This window comes from Dipodomys ordii, unplaced genomic scaffold, assembly GCF_000151885.1.
Source record: "Dipodomys ordii isolate 6190 unplaced genomic scaffold, Dord_2.0 Scaffold25, whole genome shotgun sequence".
In the NCBI taxonomy this organism is placed as follows: domain Eukaryota; kingdom Metazoa; phylum Chordata; class Mammalia; order Rodentia; family Heteromyidae; genus Dipodomys; species Dipodomys ordii.
In genome coordinates, this window is record NW_012267241.1 from 20,725,388 (window position 1) to 20,732,571 (window position 7,184).

The following is a 7,184-nucleotide window of genomic DNA, read 5'->3' on the forward strand; positions in this document are numbered from 1 at the left end:
GGCTGCGGTGCGCGCGGCACGTTTCATCGGGGTTTCCTCGCCGGGGCCCAGGCCCAAGGTCATGGGGAATCTGGGGTCGGAGATGGGGGTAACTCGGGCACCGGTAAAGCTGCGCCGGCTGACAAGACGGGTGCCGGAGGGCTGCGCTGAAGTTTGTGGCCGCGGAGAGCGGCCAGCCGGAGGGAATGGGGGCTGCCATTTTCATCCCCCCCCCCGGAGATGATAACCGGGGCTGGTTTTGCACCGGCGGGATCACCTGTTAAGGCGATGGGTGAGAGTCTGGGGATCTCCGCCCTCCATTTGTAAATGACGCGCGGTGGAGATGACCGAATTTTCCAGGGCTGGGTAGGGGGGGTGGGTAGGGGAAGAGGAAGGGATTCAACAGTGGCGATTTGAGGATGTTTTCAGTCGTGGTAGCTGAATTGGTATTGTTCTTGGTGGGAAGTAATTTCAGCATGCAGTATCTAAATAGTCATACAAGATTGAAGTAGCCCAGAAGAGGGGGGAAAAATAACAAGGTGGAATAAGATAGGGTGTTTTTGTTTTTCCTTTCCCAGCCATACACTTAATTAAAGCAAACACACAAAAAACTGGGTCTGAGCCGGGTGCGGGTGGCTCAAACCTTGTAATCCTAGCTACTCAGGAGGCTAAGATCTGAGGATCGAGGTTCAAAGCCAACCCCGGCTGGAAAGTCCGGGAGACTCTTACCTCCAATTAACCCACCAGAAAACCGGAAGTGGAGCTGTGGCCCAACGTGGTAGAGCGCCAGCCTTGAGCCAAAGTGCTCAGGGACAGCGCCCAGGCCCACAATTCCAAGATCCATGACCTACCAAAAAAAAAAAACAAACAAACCCCAAACTGGGTATGGGCTGGGAATGTAGCTAGCTAGCTCAACGGTACAGTATGTGCTCTATCCTCTACACCAAAAGGAAAATGAACTGGATAAGACAGATTTCAGTGGTGAACTTCTCTAATCAGGTCTTAGTTTCTGCTTTATTACCGACATAAATGGAATCTTGTTTTTAATTTGAAAATCTTAAACATTTTTACTGCCCAAATACCAGTGAACTGAAAATAGGATGAGAACGCATTGAAAATGCTTAATTTGAAAGCTGCAGATTCAGGCCTTCTGCATATTAGGAAATGAGGAAATGATCTGTAATAGAGTCTCCTTTAGGTCAGTTGTGTGACTTTGGAAGTAGTTTTTTTTTTTTTTTCAATAGAATTTGCCTTGCTTTACTAGTTTCTTTCTTTCCTTCTTTCCTTTTTTTTTTTGTTAGTCGTGGGGCTTGAACTCTGGGCCTGGGCGCTGTCCCTCAGCTCTTCAGCTCAAGGCTAGCACACTACCATTTGAGCCACAGCGCCACTTCCGGTTTTCTGAGTGATTTATGGGAGATACAAGTCTCTCGGACTTCCTTGCCTGGGCTGGCTTTGAACTGTGATCCTTGGATCTCAGCCTCCTGAGTAGCTAGGATTACAGGTGTGAGCCATCAGGGCTTTAGTTATTTCTTTCTGAGGTAAATAGGCTACTGTCAACTCTCACCTTGCTCAATTAACAATACAGTTCTGAAGTGAACTGTCTTTTTTTTTTTACACCCAGCTTATACAAGGATTCTTTTTGCTGGCATTTAAATTGATGATAGCTTATGCTTCACAGAATAACTAAAAAGATATTAATTAGTGAATGCTATTATCATTCTCTACTGGTGGCTCTTTTTAGAAAAAGCTTGACATTTCATTAAAAGAGTTGATTGTGCTTATTTTAATAATAAAACTAACCATAGCCCTATAATTCAAAATAATGGATTGTTTCTAATAGTTAAATATTTTTCCTGACATTTGTGTGTGTGTGAGTGAGCTAGCACTGGTCCTGGCATTTGAACTCAGAACCTGGTCGTTGTCTCTGAACTTTTTTTTTTTGTCAGTCGTTGGGCTTGAACTTAGCCTGGGCGCTGTCCCTGAACTCTTTAGCCCAAGCTAGCGCTTTACCACTTGAGCCACAGTGCCACTTCTGGCTTTTTGTGTTTATGTGGTACTAAGGAATAGAACCCCGGGCCTCATGCATTTGAAGCTTTCCCAGCCTCTCTGAATTTTTTTTTGCTCAAGAATGGTACTCATGGACGGGGAAGGTGGTTCAGTGGTAGAGTGCTTGCCTTGCATACAAGAGGCCCTGGGTTCGATTCCTCAGCACCACATAAGCAGAAAAAAAAAGCCAGAAGTGGCGCTGTGGCTCAAGTGGTAGAGTGCTAGCCTTGAGCTGAAGAGCTGAGGGACAGCGCCCAGGCCCAGAGTTCAGGTCCCATGACCGGACCCCCCCCCCAAAAAAAATGGTACTCTTAGCTGGGTGCCGTGACTCACGCCTGTAATCCTAGCTACTCAGGAGGCTGAGATCTGAGGATCCTGGTTCAAAGCCAGCCCAGGCATGAAAGTTGATGAGACTCTTATCTCAAATAAAGCACCAGAGAGCTGGAAGTGGCGCCGTGGCTCAAGTGGTAGAGTGCTCTCCTTGAGCTGAAGAGCGGAGGGACAATGCCCAAGTGCAGAGTTCACGCCCTACGACAGACCAAAAAAAAAAGAATGGTACTCTTATCACTTGCTAGCTAATTTTGGTAGTTTAATGGAGATAAGTGTCTTAAGGGCGTTTCTTGCCACTCCTGGCTTCTAACCTCCATCCTTAGCTCTTAGTCTCCTAAGTAGGTTGGATTACAGGCTTGAGCTCCTTGCTCCTTTTTTGTGACTTCGGTAAGTAGGTTTATATTCTGCTTAGAGTTCTTTGAATATTCTTTACTTAAGGTGATAGTTTAGATGGTAGAAACCGACTCTAGTACAATTGTTAGGACAGATAATTCACTTAAGGACTATGTTCGCTTTTCTGAAACCCAAATTTTCTTATTTTATGTGTGTTGATGTTATGAAAAATCTTGGATTCTATTTCTGCATAAGTTCTATAGTTCAGTTTTTTTTTTTTTGTCGGTTGTGGGGCCTGAACTCTGGGTCTGGGTGCTGTCCCTCAGCTCTTCAGCTCAAGGATAGCACTCTACCACTAGAGCCATAGCGCCACTTCCAGCTTTTTCTGTTTTATGTGGTGCTGAGGAATTGAATCCAGGGGCTCATGCATGCAAGGCAAGCACTCTACCACTGAGCCAACTTCCCAGTCCATATAGTTCAGTTTTATATTACTATTGTAATTGCCTTTGGCAAAATGAAACATTTTGTCAGCTTGTCTTTTCTCTTGTGGCAGTCGGGATGGGACTATATCTTAGACTTACTTGCATTATGCTGCATTTTTATTTGTTTTGGTTTTTATTTTGGGTCCGGTCGTGGGCCTGAACTCTGAGCCTGGGCGCTGCCCCTCAGCTCTTCAGCTCAAGGCTAGTGCTCTACCACTTGAGCCACATCACCACTTCTGGCTTGTTTTTTGCTTATGGGTGCTGAGGAATTGAACCCAGGGCCTCAAGCATGCAAGGCAAGTGCTTTACCACTGAGCCACCTTCCCAGCCCTGCACTTTTAGAATATCCTAAAATAAGGGCTGGGGATATAGTTCAGTAGTAGAACACTTTCATATCATGCACAGACTCTGGTCTGATTCTTAGCAATACAAACCAAACTAAAACAGAACCCTGGTTTGTCCATGCCTGAGGGTGAGGCAGGGGAATGGCAATTAAGGGGGAGCTTGGGCAACATAATGAGATCCTATCTCGAGCCACCTCCCCCATTCCAAAAAACTCAAAAAGTAAATAAAAATGACATTGAAGTATTAATAAGTGTACTTTAATGATTTTCAAACATTTTGCTTTCAGTATCCCTTCATATTTTTAATAATTATTGTAGGATGGCGCTGGGAAGGTGGCTTAGTGGTAGAGTGCTTGCCTTGCATGCATGAGGCCCTCGGTTCGATTCCTCAGCACCACATAAGCAGAAAAAGCCAGAAGTGGGGCTGAGGCTCAAGTGGTAGAGCACTGGTCTACAGCTGAAGAGCTGGGGGACAGCGCCCAGGCCCAAAGCTCAGGCCCCACAACTGACAAAAAAAAAAAAAAATTATTGTAGGATTCCAATAGTTTTTCTTAGTACATTTATATATAGTGACTGTATTAGTAAAATATATTTATTAATTCATTTAAAGTCCACAAACTACTGGTTAACATTTTAAATGGAAAATGATGGTACAAAACAAAAAAAAATTAATTAAAGATTGACAGCTCTTTCTGTTATTGGGTTTCAATTCGGGGCCTGAGCACTTCAATGAGCACTGTTGCTCAAGGCTAGTGCTCTACCACTTTGAGCTCCACTTCTGGTTTTTGAGTTGTTAATTGGAGAGTCACTCAGGGACTGTTCTGCTCAGGCTGGCTTAGAACCAAAGTCCTCAGATCTCAGCCTCTTGAGTAACTAGGATTACAGGTGTGAGCCACTGCCTCCTAGCTGAATTTCATTTTTGCAGATCTTAATATTTGGCCTAATACAGCTGTAGTCTCATGAACTTTTGCATTCAATCTGTTTTTATCTGGTATATGAAGAAAATTAATCTGTTGAAATATTAGAAAATTCACCACACAAGCATGTTAATAACTGTAGATAATTGTGATATTCTGTGGTTCAACAAACAAATGGTTAGTTAAAATGTAAAGTCTGAAACCGTTCATATATGCTTTTTGTGTTTAATCCACGTACATGAACATGTATATATATATATATATATTTTTTTTTTTTTTTCTTCCCTGTGATGGATATCTGTCACTATGTTGCCTAGCCTGACCGTGAACTTTTTTTTTTTTTTTTTGTGAGGCTTGAACTCAGGGCCTGGGCACTGTCCCTGAGCTCTTTTGCTCAAAGCTAGTGCTTTACCATTTTGAGCCTCAGCTCCACTTCTAGTTTTCTGGTTAATTGGAGTTAAGAGTCTCATGGGCTTTCCAACCTGGGCTGGCTTTGAACCGTGATCCTCAGATTTTAGCCTCCTGAGTAGCCAGGATTACAAGCATGAGCCACTGGTACCCAGCTTGACTGAACTCTTAAGCAAGTTAGACATGGTAGGCCATTCCTATAATCCCAGCTACTTGGGTGACGTATGTAGGATCACAGTCTGAGGCTATCCTTTGGTAAAACCTGAGGACACTATTTGACAAGCTAGAGCAAAAAGAGCCAAGAGTGTGGCTTAAGTAGTACAGTGCCTGCCTAGCAAGTGTGAATTGAAACCTTGAGTTCAAGCCTCAGTATTGAAGGAAAGAAAAATAGTTTGAGCTCCCTGAGTCTTTGGTTTTAGTGTTCCTACCCAAAGGTTTTAGATAACTTGCATTATAGGAAAAATTCGTTGGAGGAGGATGGGATTAGTCTTGAGTTAAGGTGGAGAACATGATTTTTGTTTTACATTTTTGTTTTACTTGCTTTACAAAAATCTTATATTTACATAATATTTTAGTTTCTTTTGTTTTTATTTAATTTTTTTAAGATAAAATCTCATTATGTTGGTCATGCTATTAAACTTTTAACTTCTGAGCTCAAGTTAGCCTCCTTAGCTTTCCAAGTAATTGGAACTATAGGCATGCACTGCTGTGTTTGTTTTTTCTAGTTTTATATGTGCTTGAAAAGAATGTGTTTTACTTTTGTTGGGTTAATATGTGTGTGTATATTCATATATAACGTCTATTAGGTCAAGCTTAGAACTGATTGTGTTATGCATGTATTTGGTATATTTAACTGCTTTTGATTAATTTATGTCTGCTTGTTTTGTCAGTTCTGAGAACAGTGTATAATTAGAGCTTTGAAAGCTCCAATTTTGGAGCTTGTATATTTTGGACTTGTATATTTTCCCCTGTATTTCTGTATTTCCATACTGTATATGTTGATATAGAAAATACATATGTGAAAATATATATACATATAAGTATGTATATATATGCATACACATATACTTTGCAGCACAGACATCAAACCTAGGATCTTGGGCATAACAGGCAAGTGACCTATGTATCTTGCCTTTTTTTTTTTTGGCCAGTCCTGGGGCTTGAACCCTGGGCCTGGGTGCTGTTCTTGCTCCTTTGCTCAAAGTTAGTATTCTACCACTTGGGTCATAGCTTTTTCTGTGATTAGTTGGATATAAGAGTCTCACAGACTTTTCTGCCTGGCCTTGCTTCCAGCCATGATCCTCAGATCTCAGACTCCTGAGTAGCTAGGATTACAGGTGTGAATTACTAGTGCCCAGCCAGGCTGTGGTATTTTTAAGACAAGCTGGTCTTAGAAACTTTTCTACCTTACCCCCCTAATACTGGGATTACAGATCTATGACCCTCTCCTTGAACTGGGTATGTGAGTGCTGTCCTTTAGCTTTTTCCATTCAAAGCTAGAGCTCTACCACCTGAGCCATCATTGTCTAGCTGCAATTATGTGTTTTCAGACTGTGTTATTAGGTGTATTCAATTTGAAAATTTTGAGACATTTTTTTAAACTGAGATTTTGAAATCAGGAGCCATGCATTTCTTTTTTTAAAAAATTATATATTTTTTATTGTAAAGATAGTGTGCAGAGGGGTTTCAGTTACATGAGCAAGGTAATGAGTCCATTTCCAATCGGGCATTGTTACCCCCTCCTTTGTTTTTCCCCTACCATCCCTTCCCTTCCCCACCCAACATTCCCCCAACACATTCCTCCTTCCCCCAGCCAAGTTATAAAATTAGTTTTCAGCATAGTGCCTTGTACATCTCATTGTTACAGTGGGTCAAACTGTATCCTTATATCAGCATTTTGTTGTTTCCCTTCCCCTCCCCAAATTAGAAAAATGTATATACAAGATGCAAGGCACCGGAATCAAATGCAGTGAAAACAGGTGTTATACCATGGGGAAGAAACAAAAAAAATCACATAGTACATTATAAACACATTAAAAACATCAAGAAAGATAAAACCTCTTGTGTCCCTATCTTGGGTTCATTTTGTTTAGCATCATCTTTTTTTTTTTTTGGCCGTCGTGAACTCTGGGCTTGGGTGCTGTCCCTGTGCTCTTCAGCTCAGGGCCAGGGTTCTACCACTTGAGCCCCAGTGCCACTTCCGGTTTTCTGGTGGCTTATTGGAGATAAGAGTTTCACGGACTTTCCTGCCTGGGCTAGCTTTGAACCATGATCCTCAGATCTCAGCCTCCTCTGTAGTTAGTATTACAGGCATGAGCCACCGGCACCTAGCTTCCTCTCCTCTC

General features: G+C 42.3%; 1 protein-coding gene across 1 annotated transcript in view; it reads left to right on the forward strand.

Annotated features, from left to right (window-relative positions):
- Window positions 1-7,184, forward strand: part of Esco1 (establishment of sister chromatid cohesion N-acetyltransferase 1) — a 68,741-nt gene that overhangs the window by 801 nt on the left and 60,756 nt on the right. The gene's annotated exons all lie outside the window — the stretch shown is intronic.